This window comes from Epinephelus lanceolatus, chromosome 12 (genome assembly GCF_041903045.1).
Source record: "Epinephelus lanceolatus isolate andai-2023 chromosome 12, ASM4190304v1, whole genome shotgun sequence".
Lineage (NCBI taxonomy): Eukaryota > Metazoa > Chordata > Actinopteri > Perciformes > Serranidae > Epinephelus > Epinephelus lanceolatus.
Window position 1 is genome coordinate 24,578,998 of NC_135745.1, and position 17,141 is coordinate 24,596,138.

Consider the following 17,141-nt stretch of genomic DNA (forward strand, 5'->3'; position numbering starts at 1 on the left):
AGTTTTACCTCCATTGTGGCACATTCCTGTGATCCTAGCTGTTTGATGTAAGGTGGTCATAAAACTCAGTCCAAGCTGTCTTAGGTCAGTCTGTTTTTGTCTTGACGTTCCGATAAGACCAAACTTGTTGATTGTTATTGTATGTTTTTAGTCTTGGCTCTTGCAAGTACTGAAGCTCAATGATGTGAACATTGTCAACAACCAATGGCTGCACTCTCTCCAGCACCAAACAGGAAACAGTAAACCAGGTAGACAGTAAAAATGAAGCAGACTCCAGGAGGGCGCAAGAATTTTCCATGAAAAAGGAGAAGGAACTGGTGAAGTTGTGTAGTGAACAATAGTCTGTATGTAATTCAGTGTGTATCTGATCCACCAACCAGCACCTACATTCACCGACCGCTTTATTAGGTACACCTTGCTAGTGCCTTCAGAGCTGCCTTAATTCTTGGTGTCATAGATTCAACAAGGTGCTGGAAACATTCCTCAGAGATTTTGGTCCATATTGACATGATAGCATCACACAGTTGCTGCAGATTGGATTGAGATCTGGTGACTGTGGAGGCCATTGGAGTACAGTGAACTCATTGTCATGTTCAAGAAACCAGTTTGAGATGATTTGAGCTTTGTGACATGGTGCGTTATCCTGCTGGAAGTAGCCATCAGAAGATAGGCACACTGTGGTCATAAAGGGATGGACATGGTCAGCAACAATTCTCAGGTAGGCTGTGGTGTTTAAATGAGTAAAGTGACCAGTGAGAGTATTTAAGTGAGAAATCTTAATTTTTGAAACGGTTAGCCTCTCATTCCCACAGTCTGTTCCCACTGAAATAGCAACAAAATCCAAAATGTTAGGTTTGTACACAAAAACGGTTCATCTTTATGTATTATATTGATGTGGAATTAACAAGAACACTGTCGACATATGACGCCTTTTATCCTGTGTATTTAGAGTTATGTGTTTTTCAGACACGTAAGGAATTGTTAATATGTCAGCTTTTGTAAAGGGAGTTTGGCATAGTATTTTCCACCAGAAGCAGGATGGAAAATAATCTACAAAAGAGTCTAGCTGCAGTCTTTGCAAAATGTTACAGACTGTGACTAAAAACTCATATTGTGTTAAGATGTCACAGGGTGTCCGACTTAAGTCTTTTGACACTCTTCTAATGCAGTGGTTCCCAACTGCTGGGTCGCGGTCTAAAAGTGGGTCGCGGTTCCATTCTGCAAAAACACACTTCATTTTGAAGTACAGTGCAGTTTTTATTTTGAAGTGCCATTTCCTGCTGTAGAGTGAGTGAATCATGGACAGCTACTTAACAGAAACAGCAAACTAGCTTGACGACATTGCCGAACAGATTAACACGAGACGATCTCACTTCTACTGAACAGTTTCCCCTGCAGCAACAAGTGATAGCTCACTCAGAATCACTTTTGTCAAAGAAAACTTTACTTCCATTTGAAGTATTATATTTGGTTGTATGAGTCTGTTCTGGGGCCTCTCTGCCTTTTCTCAGCCTACATGTTCATAGAAAGCCTCTTCCACGCACCTACGTGGAAAGCCTAGGGTAGAGAGAGCACACCTCCCTGCCCTTCCATGCGCCTACATGGAAAGCTTAAGGCAGGGAGAGCAGCAGCAAAGATCCCCCAGGAACAGAACAGAGCAGCATCAATGACAAACGGAAATGACATTGATAAGTCAGACACATCATGAAAAGTAGGAGCTGGAGTGGAGGCAGGTTGCAAAGTGGCTTGCAGAGGAAGCAGCAACAGTAGGCAGGCCAGAGCAGTTTAAATAGGGCGTCCTGAATGAGAGTCACTGGTTGGTTGCATAGAAAGGAATCATGTGATCTATCAGCTGACTCCCTTCCATCAATCAGCTGCTCCATCAGTTGATTGGGCTGTTTGAGATCAGCTGATGTAGCTGGGATGTGAACTGATCTTGACATCATGTCATGCCTGAACTAACGCTCAATTTATGGGATAATGCTATATGCTAAATGCTTTTGGGGGATCAAAGTAATGCTGCCCGGTAAATGATGATGATTTGAATCATTGGTGAAGAAGCCCCAGAGTTGTCAGTCAAATCATATCACTCTTTTTTAGCTGCATTATTGTACCACATGGCAGTCTGTAAACATTTACAAACCAAGTCTTCTTTCAAAATGACCAAAATACAAAACTATTTATAACAGGAATAAAGAAAATGGTGGAAATGGAGGGCAGCCCGACTTGTTTCTGTCGGCTGCTCGGATGCTGAAAACAGCAGCAAAAAAAACACCTTAATGTGTTGATCCATCAGTGCATTTTATTGCTTATGAATTCAACTTTTCATTTGTAAGGGAAGACTGTGTTATTTCTTCTCACAAAAGTTATAAAGTCTTCGCTTTACAATCTAAGTTAAATCAGGACAACACTTTTTATGGCCCAAACATGGAGCTAAATGGAGGCAAATCATGTGGAAAATTCCTGAAATGGAAGATGGTCCCAGATATTTATGAAACTGAGTACTTGAGAGAAGCATTATCTACTCGTCTGCAGTGCCTGTATGTAAATTGCGAGGGTGAGGGTCTAACACAATTTCTGTTTTTGCCTAATCAGTGTTTTCAAAGCACCCTTGCATTCTCTGCACAGCCTCGTCGGTCCATCTTGTGCCGGTCACTGCTTCTCCCTTTAGTAAAGAGTTGAATCTCTCTCTGTCAAACAAAAAAACAGTGTGGTGTCAGCAGTGATAGTGTCAATATTCCACACTGGGGGTCCAGAATCTCCCTCTGCAGAGCTGTTTTACACCAGCAGCAGTAGATCTACAAGCCAACCCTGTTACCAACAAAGTCAGCGAGAACCAAGGGAGTCATTACCCCCTTTCATCTCACCACTTTTCAGTGAAGTCTAGAATACATGCTGCATTTTTAAAAGGAAGAATGTAAAGCGAGACAAGGCAGCTTTATTTGTGTAGTACATTTCATACACTGGGGCAATTCAAAGTGCTTTACAGAGCAATAAGATATAAAACACAAAGGATACAGATTTACAATGAAAGAGTAAAGATTAAAAAAAGATATAAAAGGTCAAATGAATTACTATGTGTTTGAATTAAATTTAAGTCTAACTTAAATGTCTTGTCTTTCTCCCCTCTAACAAACGCAACCAGGTGTGAATCCTGTAACCATTTCTTACTCCATTTATCAGCTTTTAAGTGGATAACTTACTAAATGGGAAGGAGTTTGATGATTGATCTCTCCATTGGAGTAGAAACCCCTGTCTGTATTGGGTTCTTCTTCCACACTGAGGGAGTGAAACAAAGGATGCAGGATCTTAAATAGGAGCTGGTAATTGTCATAGATTTCTTGTTACCTGTAGTCCTTTCAAAATCCCAACCCGCAACTCCATGCAGCCTTTGTTTTAAAGGAATACTTCAACCACAAATGATCATTTGTGTATCAGTTCCTCATCCTGTGTAACACTGAATTCGTTTTTTTCTCACATGCTTTCAAGGTGAATGGAAAATCCAAAAACAGAGAACATTTTTAATGTATTGAAGTCATAGGGTTCCATGTTTTACAAAAGCAAAACTATATCAAATCATTTGTTTACAAACTCTCACGCAATTAGTGCAGTATAATTCAAGTCTCATTTATCCAGTCGTATGCGCAGTACTTCCCAAACAGCTCAAAAAGGGAACATTTAAATCACAAATTAGATCTTGATGAACGAATTACTCAAGTGTCAAATCTTTACTGATGTACATTATATAATGTGTTGAGAACAAAATGACGTAACAACGGTCAGTGGAAACCAAAATCATCATCCCACTGAGGGCTGGATTCAAAATCACACCAAAAATAAAAGTAAAAAATTTAAATCACAGGCTGATCCAACTTGTGTGAATCTCATCACAGCAACTCATAATGTGACGCAGTGTGTACGGTCCCTGTGTGCCTGTATGCACTCCCGACAACTTCTAGGCATGCTCCTGAGTCAGTAGATGGTGTCCTGGGGGATCTTCTCCCAGACCTGGATCAAGGCATCACTGAGCTCCTGGACAGTCTGTGGCGGTACTTGGCGGCGTCAGATGTAGAGATACATAATGTGCTATAGGCGCTTAATTGGATTTAGATCAGGAGAACAAGAGGGCCAGTCAATGGCATCAATGCATTTGTCATCCAGGAACTGCCTACACATTCTGTCCACATGAAGCCGGCATTGTCCTGCACCAGGAGGAACCCAGGGCCCACTGCACCAGGAGGAACAGCAGTCAGGGTACCGTTGGCTATGACATAGAGGTGCGACCCTCTGAGGATCTGCCTCCCCAGACCATCACTGACTCACCACCAAACCAGTCATGCTGGATGATGTCACAGGCAGCATAACGTTCACCACGGTGTCTCCAGACTCTTTCATGCCTGTTACATGTGCTTAATGTGAACCTGCTCTCATCTGTGAAGAGAACAGGGGGCCAGTGGTGGGCCTGCCAGTTCTGGTGTTCTCTGGCAATGCCAATGGAGCTGCAGGGTGCTGGGCTGTGAGCACAGGTCCCACTAGAGGACGTCAGGCCCTCATGCTATCCTCATGGAGTCTGTTTCTGACAGTTTGGTCAGAAACATGCACCAGTAGCCTGCTGGAGCTCATTTTGTAGGGCTCTGGCAGTGCTCCTCCTGTTCCTCCTCATACAAAAGAGCAGATACTGGTCCTGCTGCTGGGTTGATGCCCTTCTACAGCCCTGTCCAGCTCTCCTTGTGTAACAGCCGGTCTTCTTGTATCTCCTCCATTTTCTTGAGACTGTGCTGGGAGACACAGCAAACCTACTTGTGACCACACATAAAGATGTGCCATCCTGGAGGAGCTGGACTACCTGTGGAACCTGGTACCACCTCATGACCATTCCCTTTTTGGGGGTTGTCTTGCTTTTGCCTCTCCGTTGCACCTGTTGTCACTTTCATTTGCACCAAAGCAGCTGAAACTGATTCACAATCACTTGTGCTTCCTAAATAGACAGGTTAATATCCCTGAAGTTTATTTGATTTGGTGTTGTACTGTTACCATTAAGTGGTCCCTTAATTTTTTTGAGCAGTGTATATAAAACACCTCCACATACAAGTAGTGCACCTGGGCAAGTAGGTGCATTTAAACTCTGCTCACAAATTCCACTGAGCAAAGCTCAATGCCATGTGCTTGCCCAGGTGCACAACTCATCCCTGTGTGACTTGTTTAAACAGTAGGGTTTTAGCAAAAATGCATGTGTTTGGGAGGTACTGAGCCGGCAACTGGATAAATGAGACTTAGGTTATACTGCATGAGTTGTATGAGAGTTTGTGAATGGATGATTTGATATTGTTTTGCTGTCTTTAAACACGGCTGCACATTTATTCCAATTCATCAAGTACTTCCTCTGTTTTTGGATCCTTGGTTCACCGTAGAGACATGCAAGAGAAACTAAGTTTTGGTTCAGCATGGGTGACGTGGGTTTTGTGCATTGTCCTCAGAGAATGTTGCTCATCCCAGTAATTATCCAAAAAAGACATTTAAATGAATCATATTGTTAACATCTTTTTTATTAATCATTTTGTCACTTCTTTTATATTTTCCATGAAGCATACATCATGTCTTCACAAACTGAACTCAAGATGTTTCAGACAAAATCTCTAAATGTGGCCTTTAAGTGCTGATGAGTCTTGTCTGTTGAAGAAAGGACATGTTAGCATGTGAATTACAGCTTTGACTTGTAGAAAATGACCACCGGGACCACCTGACCCATTATAGTGTGTGTCCTTCAGAATGTGTAACACAGTGATCTGATCTGAAAAGGCTGATAAGTGATTGTAGGACAGAAAAAAAGCCGTGCTGTGCCAGTTTTCCAATCAGCCTCCCTCCTGTCCACAGCTGACTAATGACGTATGAATGTGATTTATTACACCTGTCTTCATCAGGTCGTTACATTATCAGTCCATCTGATTTAACATCATTCATTAGGTAACCTGGGACAGATGTATGAAGGGGAAGTTGCTGTTAATGCAATACAGCAATTCAGGTTACATGATATTTTAGACCAATGGACGGATGGAAAGATGAAAACTGTAAAATTGCCACCTCACTATTAAATCATCAATGAGCCTGTTTACACTTGGTTTTAAAATGCATCTTAGGTGATGGTATCACAACTGTGAACAACTGCTAAGACCCACTGCGATCCGATTGTTCAAACCACTTGTTAGTAAAATTGCTGCTTTGTGTGCAGCAGGCCAGAGAGCAACAGTTTTATGTTTAATGGCTAAATGCCAACAAATATGGATTGAAGCAGAATATTTCATCGGATAAAATTGTGTTGTAAATTTTGGAAATCTTACATCTGTCTTTTTCCTATTCATTTTGAATGGTGATTTAGAATTTGAATGTAAACATCAAGAATAAAGCTGCAAAGCTTCTAACTATTCGACTCAGCTATCCACTTACCACGTTGGTCTGGACTCATTTGACCTCATATCTTATGTATTCATGGGAGGATTATGAGACAGTGCGCCACTGGGCACAGATATGCAAAGGGCCACACCACCTCTAATACTCAGGAGCAAGACACAAAGGTGGTTGTGGTGGATTTTAATCTCTTTGTAGTTGTTATGCTTTTTTGTGTGTGTATGTGTAATTTTGTAGTTGTATGGGTCTCTTTGAGGTAGATTTGTATCTCATTGGGGTAAATTGTCTGTTTTGGATGTTTTGTGTCATTTTGTGTCACTTTGTGTTTTTCTTTGTCTCTTTGTAGTCATTTAGTGTCTCTTTGTGGTTGTTTTGTGTCTCTTTATAGTGGTTAAGTGTCTGTTTGTGGTTCTTTTGTTTCTCTTTGTAGTCATTAAGTGTCTCTTTGGGTTGTTTTGTGTCTCTGTGGTTGTTTTGCCTGTTGTAATTTTGGGTCTCTTCACTGTTCCTTTTCATCTCTTTGTGGTCATTATGCATCTTTTTTGTGTGTATGTTTTATTTTGTAGTTGTATGGGTCTCTTTGAGGTAGTCTTGTGTCTTATTGGGGTAATTTTGTATCTTTTTTTGGTTGTTTTGTTGTTTTTATGTGTCTCTTTGTGGTCTTTAAGTATTGCTTTGTGGTTACTCTGAGTTACCTCCTGGTCGGTCCAGTTTGAGTGACATTTTGCAGGTGAAGGCCAGTGGGCCCCCAGACACTTTTGGCCCCTGAGCCTGTGCACAGTAAGCCTGTTCAGCAATTCCTCCATGTTTGCAGTGTAAACACTAATGCGTCTTGATGCATCCCCAGGACGTAGTGGTTGTTTTGGTGACAGCATGCCAACATTCAATTAACTTACCCATTTTACAACAAGTTCGACTAAGTGTTGCCTGACCGTCCATTGTTTTGCCCTTTGACCGTTTTGGATGAAGACATGTTGAATTCTGCTGACAGCAATATCTCCAGCTGTACTGATACAACCACTTACCAGAGTGGTGAGTGTGGACATAAGAACTGTGCACAGGGACCTTTGACCTTCTAGTGGAAGTGATGTAGGCAGTAACAAAAATTGAAAAGAAGTGGTCAGCTGCATAAAAAACACAGGTGAGAAGAGCGATGTGTCTCAGCTGTCAGTGTCTCTTTCCAATTCAGATGATCCATCGCTCGTCCTACAGACTGATGAACCACCAGTCTAGAGTCACTGAGGAACACTGAGATTGGATTCCAGACAGAAAGCAGTGCCCAATCTGTGACATCTTTTCTATACACTAAATAGTTTTTTTACTGTGCATGTGTGTGTGTGTCAGATAGAGAATGGATGACAGGCTGCAAATAATACAAATGGACAGACGTGAGTGTACTTATCTGGCATTTGTTGAAAGTATAAAAATGCTTTACAAATGGAAATAAGAGAAAAGGAAGGGAAAAAGCAAAACAAGCACAATGAAGCAAAAAGCATGCAGCACATGTTGGCAGGCTAGATGGGTGGATGGTTAAATGAATCGCTGACAGAAGTAACATCAATATTACACTTAACTTTTTCTCAAAATAAAGCCGAGCACGCATGCTAATTACAGCTGAGATGTGAAGACATAAAGATCTCAGAGGTGATTTATCATCTTACTAAGTGCTGTAACACTGTACAATAATACTGCTTTGTTGTTTGCTTTTATTGCTTGAGGACAAAAGGCCTTGTGATCCTGGTTGCTCCCTGCTGGCCTTGTGCATTGTTGAGAAGCAAGAAATGTTCTCAGAAAGGAACGCACTTAGAGAGCAGGTGAAGGAGTTTGAATGGGCTAAAATGTATACTTGTTTAAAGGTTAACTTAAGTATTTTTCAGCCTGGACTCTCTGTTCCCACATTTTTGTGTCCAAGTGACTAATTGACACAATTATTGAAGCTGGTCCAGCATTGAGCGAGAGGGCTGTAGCTGGCAGCGGTGAAACATGCTGCAATGTAACCACTTGGGGCATTTATTGCACCTTAAATTTACGTCCACTAAAAGTGCTTGTTTTTGCCACTGACAGGCTCAGATTGTTACAATAAGTGTCTGACAACATTATAAAAAGGATCCCTACAGAGATAGACCTTTTTGTTAAAGATTAAGATCCTTTTTGTTTAACCAGAAACAGACCCGGAATCACCATTGCCAAAAGCACCAGACTCCATTTAAAGGTGATAGCTACAAGTTTAATTCCTCCCGGCCAGTAGGTGTCGCACTCACACTCGCCCGCTCTCGTTCCAACCTTCAATTGTACTGGTTGCCAGGTTGGCCAAATCAGCAAGAGAGATGTCAAGCGAGGAGTCTTCCGTGGTACCGTATATTAATGATTAAATCATAAATCCTTTCTTGTGTTCCCTATAACGCCTTGACACACTGTAACAGTCTCCTTGTAAAACATGTTTAGATCGCTAACTAAACAGCTGACTGACGTTATATGATGGTGAATGCTGGTGTGCTTTTTTTTTTTTTTTTACTTCATCAGTGATTGAACCTGTTATTTCTATAATTATGATTGTTTATTCATTTTCAGATGTTTTAGTTTGCCTAAGAAAGATCATGTTAGCTAACTATTTATTATCCAGCCTGAAGGAAATCCATCCAGCTCCAGTGAGGGCAGCCCAGGTGTAGGGAGAGGCAGGAGAGGCCAGGGGGCTGCTGCCGGTGGAAGAGTAAGGCAGACACTGGTTCCTACTATATCAGCATCAACACCAGTCACACTAATCTGGCTGGTTCTATAACAGCACCACACCCATCTGATTGTTTCCTGACAGATACACCTCTGTTGGTAGTGTAATAAATCCATGTGGCAATTTTTAAGTACTATTATATAGCTTTGTGCTGTGCTGTTAGGATTTGTATTAGATTCTACTTGTACAGAGAAGACAGAGAAGAGGCAGAGGTCAAGGTGGCAGAGGAGGTGGAAGAAGAGGAGGAAGAGGGCAAGGCAGAGGTTCACGTCGAAGTGAGGATGCAGTTGACTGTTAGTTATGATTTGACACTAAAATATATATATTTTGTAAAATGGTGGCAGTGTGATCATGTGTGCACATTCAATTTTCACTGAAGATGAAACAATGATTCATTGTTGACAAATGTTAAGCATTGCATAAGGACTTAGGACTTTTGCCTTAGGACTTCACACATATCAGAATTGCGCACGTTTTCAAATAATAAACACATCAATACCCTTATGGTGTATATAAAATGAAAAACGGCCAAATGTCAGGTCAAGTAAGTCCATTTTTATTTTGAATAGAAATTGGAATAATACAAATATCACGTCATCATAATAAAAATCTTGATGGTCACCTTTGGACATTGTAATACTTTTGATGAATGGTTCTCATTTCTACTGTTAGTTTCCACCTTGCCTACATGACAAACGATCAATAACAAACTGTAGGTAGCACAAGGGTACAGGCAATGCTTAGAAATTAAAATACAAAACACAAAAAAGGGAATGATACAGTCCATGAAATAATTTCAACTGGTTTCATAAAAAAAAAAGTCACCATGCTTCGTGAAATACCCCTTAGGGAGCAGTGGAGGACAGATAGAGAAGAAAGGTGGAGGTCCTTTTTTTGTACATATGTATCCAGTGGTCACTTACTAAAGGGAAAGAGCTTCATCCACTTCCTCCACCTGTTTTTTGACAAGCGGTTTGGGGAGAGTTTCATCAACACTCGGAAGCTCTGTTAAACTGTAGTGTTCTCTGCCGCAGTCTGGGAACAGACCTATTGCTGAAGTCCTGGATCTACACAGGGCCAGCTGCTGTTTTACCTCTTATACTGAAACTGTATATAACAGTGAAAGCCTACTACACAGGCAAAAATACACTGACTGGTCAAAGAATAACCAAACAAGTCTCTGCTTTTACAAAGCTCGACAATGCAACCTTTTAGTTTCATGAGGTTCAACAACTATGGAAGACAGAGACATGCTTACAAATAAAACATATAATTCAAACATTTTGTTTGAACGCTTATAAAGCACATGGTGTTAGTTTTTTAGTATGAAATGTGCTATATAAATAAAATTAGGCTGTTTTTATAACTTTGACTATTAAGCACATTGTGCTGCCTTTGTGCATAAAATGTGCAACATAAATAAAATTGCATAGTATTGGATTATGAAACAATGGTGTTAGATAATAGCAAGCATAACATAGCAACAGAGCAATAACAAAAGAGCAAACACTGTAGCAGGTGATCAGAGGGCCGCAGGAGTCAGAGACAGGAGACAGGGCTGGTGCAGGTGTCAAGGTGCCTTTCCTTTTCTTCAAGGGCATTGATGCCAGAAGGTTCATCAGAATCATGTCTATAATGGCAAAATGTTGGAAAAGGAGGGGGAAATCAGAAGAGGAGGTTGTGGATATTAGATGAAGTTACTATTTCGGCAAGAAAACATTACAGTTGAAAGCTAGATAAAAAGTTCAGACAGGATCTATGAGAATCAAGATAAAATAGTAGGCTATGGACACGCATCAGGCCTATCTCAAACAATGTGGTTGTTGCAAATTGTACAAAGTGGATAGTTACTAGCCTAACAATAAATAAAAGACCAAAAACTACTGTTTTGCCAAGGATTCTGGAGCAAGTAATAGTAATAATATCCCATCGCGATACATTCCTTGATATTGTCAGTAACAACATTATGAGCCTTTCAGCGCGTGGTAGCATCTAAGATGACGGGAGATTTGGCAAAGATTTCAGTAGACATCCCTGACCATCAATGCAGTGGTGAATTGATCCCATTCAGTTCGGACCAGCACAACAATTAAAATGTTTATTATAGAGAGAGGAGAAATCATGTGCTGATACGTTGTGGTTGAGAGGAGTAAATGTAGCCGAGTGACAGTGCGTCCTCTCAGTAGCTAGCGCATAGAGCCGGTAAATCCAGCTCAAGAGGCATCATGCTACCAGTTCCATCAAAGGAGATATCAGTAGCTAGCTAATGCCAACTGCTAACGTGAGTTGTTCAAAACCTTTCTTTTTAGTAAACTATTATTATTAAATTATTTTTATATTATTAAAAATAGCTATTTTGATGTGTTTATAGTAACGTTAGTGCCGCTACGGAACCCATTCAAAGGGCATTTTGACCCGAAAACGAAAATACACTTAATCTTTAAAAAGGCATTTCAGTCGTAGTTATGCTTTTAAAAGAAAGTTTTACTCTAGTCCTGCTTCCTTGTTGGTCTGCTCAAATTTGCGACATATAACGCAGAGACGATGCCATTTCTCCACAGAGCTATCATGATCTGGCGACCCCTGAGCTCCGCCTCACGTGACATCAACGTACTAATGCTATTGGCTCAGGGATCATTTCATGTCGACGTAGCCAACGTAACCAGATGTAAATATTTATATATTTTGGACCCGTCAAAATTTATAAAACAATTATTTCTATACTATAATTTTTTTTTTCAGTAAAATTAATACTTTTATTCTACACCCCTCTAGACGTTCTGTGGATGTATTATTTTTGAAAAATTATTCGTTTTGATGAAAAAGTTGTAGCTATCACCTTTAAATAAACAGTAATTTTATCATTGTAAACACACTTCATTCAAAGGGCTGTTTCTAGTTAAACAAAAAGGATCTTACTCTTGAACAAAAAGGTCTGTCTCTGTAGGGATCCTTTACATAATGTTCTCATACACTTAAAATAAATGGAGTTTGTCAGCAGCAAAAACAAACACTTTTGGCGGACATAAATTGATGGTGCTCAAATGCCCCACCTTGTTACACTGCAGCGTGTTTCGCTGCTGCTGGCTGCAGCTCTCTCCTTCAATTCCAGACCAGTTTAAAAAATTGTTGTCCCCATTGGTCACACAAACACATAGGAAAATAGGATCCAGGTTGAAAAATATTGAGGTTACCCTTTAAGCCAGAAATCTCACACAGGCTGCATTATGATATAATCACAGTTCACAGTTCACAGTTAACCGACAGCTGACACAGCCGAGTTAAAACTGGAGTAATAGGTTTAGAGGATGTGCTTTTTGTCTCCTTCAGTAACCTGGCAGCAGGAGGGCCTGTGTGCTGCTGCTAAGTCAGCATTACACACATCACAACTGCATGAAACAATCACACTTTCCATTTAAATGAAATGTTACTATTATGGAACCAGTGAATCGATGAAAATGCTGCACAGCTCATTTCTCATCAGGGATGTGTGTGTGTGTGTGTGTGTGTGTGTGTGTGTGCCTTCTGGCATGCAGGAGTACATGTTTCAGTTACACCCTCATGGGAGCGATGTCCCTCCTGAAACATCATCTTATCATTTGACAGTCATTACTCTTTGTCAGTGGCAACACGAGAAGCCAGGCGAGCGGTACAATAAATGCGCAGTGAGGGCTCTCTCTGTCCACGCCTGCAAATATCACAGATCAACAACAGTTATCAAAGTGACAAGCCTAGGAAGCACAAATCTGTGATGCATCTGTGTGATGCAATTATTCATCATTTTACCTGAGGGAGCTGCTTTGCCACTTAATAAACACAAGGGTTATTGGGGAGTGTGAAATTAGAGAGTGCTGCTGTGGTGTTTGGCAGTGAAGGAATGACGTGATTTGTCAGGGGACGTGTGAATCCAACTGGGTGCTGAGATTAATAGTCACATGATAGAATAACAGAGTGGCAGAGCTTTGTTGTTAAAGGCCAGAAACAAAGTCTGTTCAAGGGACCGTTGTAACGAACCAAAGCTCAGTGAGCGCTGCTATGTTGTGTGTCCACATGAAAATACCCCTAAACCACTTAACAAGTCAACATTTGAAATATGAATATGCACGTCGTCTTCTTGAGCCCCATTTGAAAACATGTTGGTACAGCATGCAGCCTCCGTAGGTTTCCTCCCAAATGGTTTTAGTTTTCTGTTTTTAATTCCACTTGAATTACTTCAAGTTTCAAGTTTATTTATTTAGAAATGGGACAATGCATATTAATGAACATTTTAAAAGAAAAAAAAATGTAAATATGAGAAGAGATTGTAGCCGTATGGCTAATTTCCATCTCCTGTCCCATAGGCAGGTAGGTGTAAGAAGAGAAGAGGAGGGAGGAAGGACAATAGGAACTTTCCACAACAACCACAATAACAACAAAATATTCTATATTCTATTGCAGGGTGCCCGGCCATAATAAAGTGCTGATTCATATTGCAGAAATGCCCGTAATAAAGTGCTAATAAGCGCGATAATCTATTGCCGAATGCCCATAGTAAAGTGCATCATGCATACAACAGACAACATCATGCATACAACAAACAACATTTTAATACAACAAACAACATTTTAACTTTGTTGCTGCTTTAAGAACAGCTATTCATTTTCAAACGCTTTGCCTTTGTCAATTAAAAGAAGAACAACAGGAAACACGGAGAGACAGAAAAGAGGCTGACAAGTAACAAAGGTCACCAGCTGGAGAGGGACTAGGATGTCAAAATTACATGGTCTGTGTCTTAGACTGCTGGGCCACCAGGTAACAAAATGACAGTTCGTTAAACCCCTCCCCCGACAGGCTGTTCTCATGCACTGTTTCTATGCATACCTACAAAAAATAAATCATGTATAACCCATGTAATCCCGAAGGCTGCAAACATCTAACGAATACACTGACGGAAGTAAAGAAGGAAGTAGTATAGAGAGTAAAAGTCAGCGTAAAAGTCCATTCTCACTGAGGGCGAATATACGCGCGGATTATTCTCGCGTAAAAATATAAAAGCTCCGGCGGAACTACACAGCTGGGCCAATGAAATTGTTTGTTTATAGTCGCGCTGACCCAGGAAAGTCCGAAATCCAGTCAGGCAGGACAGCATGGGAGAAAGGTTGATAAACCCCGTTTCACAGCACCGCGTCCTTTTTGATAACAGATGGGATGATTTTATGAACAATGAATTAAAGGACAAGGTCTGGCAGTCCATTGTCCAGCTTGGTGGCTGCGGTGAGAGTGGTAAGTGCTAAAGAAAGTTGATGTTGACGCTTGTTAAACCTTAGCTTGCTAGCTCGCTGCTGCTGCTGCTGCTACTCTCGTCCATGTTCACCCATACCCGTTCACGCAGTGCGGACTTTGAACACAACAACGCGAAATTCCGCACCACGTCCGTACCGCGCCTGTGTGAGCACAGAAAAGCGCTGCGCGAATATTCCGCAAATCCGTCCGGCATTTCTGCATCGCGGCAGTGAGAATGAACCTTAAGAAGGAAGGTTGGGTGGTTAATTGGTCAAAAAAAGCAGGACTTCCCCCCCAGGAGAATGATGATTGTTTCCTGTGTGAATCTGATTGAACTTCATTTTTTTAAGGTATATTAACACCTCGCCACATATGTTAGTTACATAACTTTATGTTTAGTACTTAACGTGACAACAGCCAACCATATGCCTTTTCCTAAACCTAATTTACGTAACAATACTCTCCTAAACCCAATGAGATTTTACATTAAGTACACATGACAACACCCAACCAAGATTACTTTCCTAAACCTAACGTGTGTAACTTTACTTATCTAAATCTAGTTTATGTAACTTTAGTTTTCTGAACCTAGCGTGCGCAACTTTACTTATCTAAATCTAGTTAACGTAACTTTAATTACCTAAACCTAACCTCAGTAACTTTACTTTCCTAAGGCTAACCTACGTAACTTTTGTTTCTTAAAGCTAACCTTCATGACTTTACTTTCCTAAATCTAACAAATGTAACTTTATTTTCCTAAACCTAACCTACGTAACTTTACTTTCCCAAACCTAACCCATGTAACTTTTCTTTTCTAAATCTAACCAACCTAACTTTACTGTACTTAACCTAATGTAACTTTATGTTCAGTGCGTAACATAGTGACAGCCAACCATATGTCTTCCTTAACCCAACTTTACTTTCCTATACCTAACCTTCGCAACTTTACTTTCCTAACCCTAACCTATGTAGTTTTTATTTTCTAAACCTAACCTACCTAACTTTACTTTACTAAACCTAACTTACGTAATTTCACTTTCCTAAACCTAACCTCTGTAACTTTACTTTTAGTACATAAGGTGGCGATAGCCAACCATGTTTCTTTTTCTAAACTTAACCTACTTTCCTAAAGCTAACCTGCGTAACCTAACCAACCTAAATAACTTTACATTAGGTAGGTAATGCAGCGTCGCCCAACAATGATTTTTTTCCTAAGCCTAACCAGTACAGGGGCTAATGAGTTAGATGCTAATTCAGAAGATATTATACGAATCATTGTATATGAATTTTCATAGAATGTCATATGAACTGCTGTATGAGGATACATGACCCCTGAGCAGCAATTGTCCAGTGATAGCTTAGCAACTTTAAGTACTGTAGACACAGGTCTGTCAAACTTTGGATCGCACCACATGTTGAAGTGGTTTGCAGAGGGTTCTGATAAGAGTAGTATTCCTCCACTGTGTGGAAACTGGTCCTGCATGTTGTTATGTAAGAGTTTTGGCTAACATCAGCAACTCTGTTATTATTGTATTTGGGGGGAAATTTACACTCCAGCAACCCCAGCCATAATTGTTATTAGAGATGTGGTGCTCGCCAAGCACATCTGTTCATCCTGAAAGCCCTTCCCCTGTAACGTAAAGGGCACAGTCCTACATGAGCGATGCAGGCAAGTGACCATCTTCTGCTGAGGCGCTATTTGTGCTGAATATGGGCTGTGCCAGATGTGATGAACATGAAAAGCTAGTTTGCTAGCTAAAAAAAAGATCTTGCCAGTAGCTGGCCAGTAAATACCAAATATGTTGTTACTGGTACATTTTGCTTTTTCATACGTTCTATGCCTGTCTTCATGTCCCGCTGCCAGCCAGGCAGCATCTGGCACATGGGGCAGTATTTTTATGGCCAATGGCAAACAATATGGGCTGAGTTGACATGGCAGCAGTGACTTTCTCCTTCATCCCGTCTCACTCGGAAAACTACAGCCAATGACAGACAAGAGTGGTCAGCCACACGTACTTCTTTGTTATTGGTTGAGGCTGCACCTTTGCTGGTCAAGGTTCACCAAAGTTGAATGCCATGCAATGCAAAGATGCGAATTTGTTTTGCCACCAGAAGCAAAAAAAAATTTTTGCCCCTTGGCTCGCATTGAATGGAAGTGAATGGTCGGGGGATTTTCGCCAGTGTTAATTTTGCATATGTGTGACCAAAGTCTGGTTTTGTCTACCTTTGTCTGATATCAAGGAGCATTGCGTACTGCATATGTGCCATGAACAGAAGGATGGCTGGGCATAGTTTAAAATAAAAGATTTTAAAAAAAGCTGTATACGTGAGCACGATACATTTCTACACGTGGGAGCAGCCCAGTAAAACACAGTCTTCACTGTTAGTCACTGAGCACCTCAGCTGGAGCAGCTGCTGGTGGAGAGCCTCTGAGACCACCTCCTCATTTTTCTTTGACCAAATATTCAGTCAATCAGATAATTTTCCTATCGTCTACACTGTCAGCTATGCATTTTAAATGGCTTTTGGAGATATGAACAAATGAATATAAAATTGAATGGAGAGCAGTCCATCTTCTATTCATCTCCACATCATTAATAATACAGGGGGATCATGACACATTTATTGACTGAGATATCTCCAGTATTATTTCTACTATACTTCAGTATGTGCATTCATTACACAGTCAGCACCAAAAGTTTCCTCTCAGAATGACCACTCTTGTTGTTCGAACAGATGGCAATAA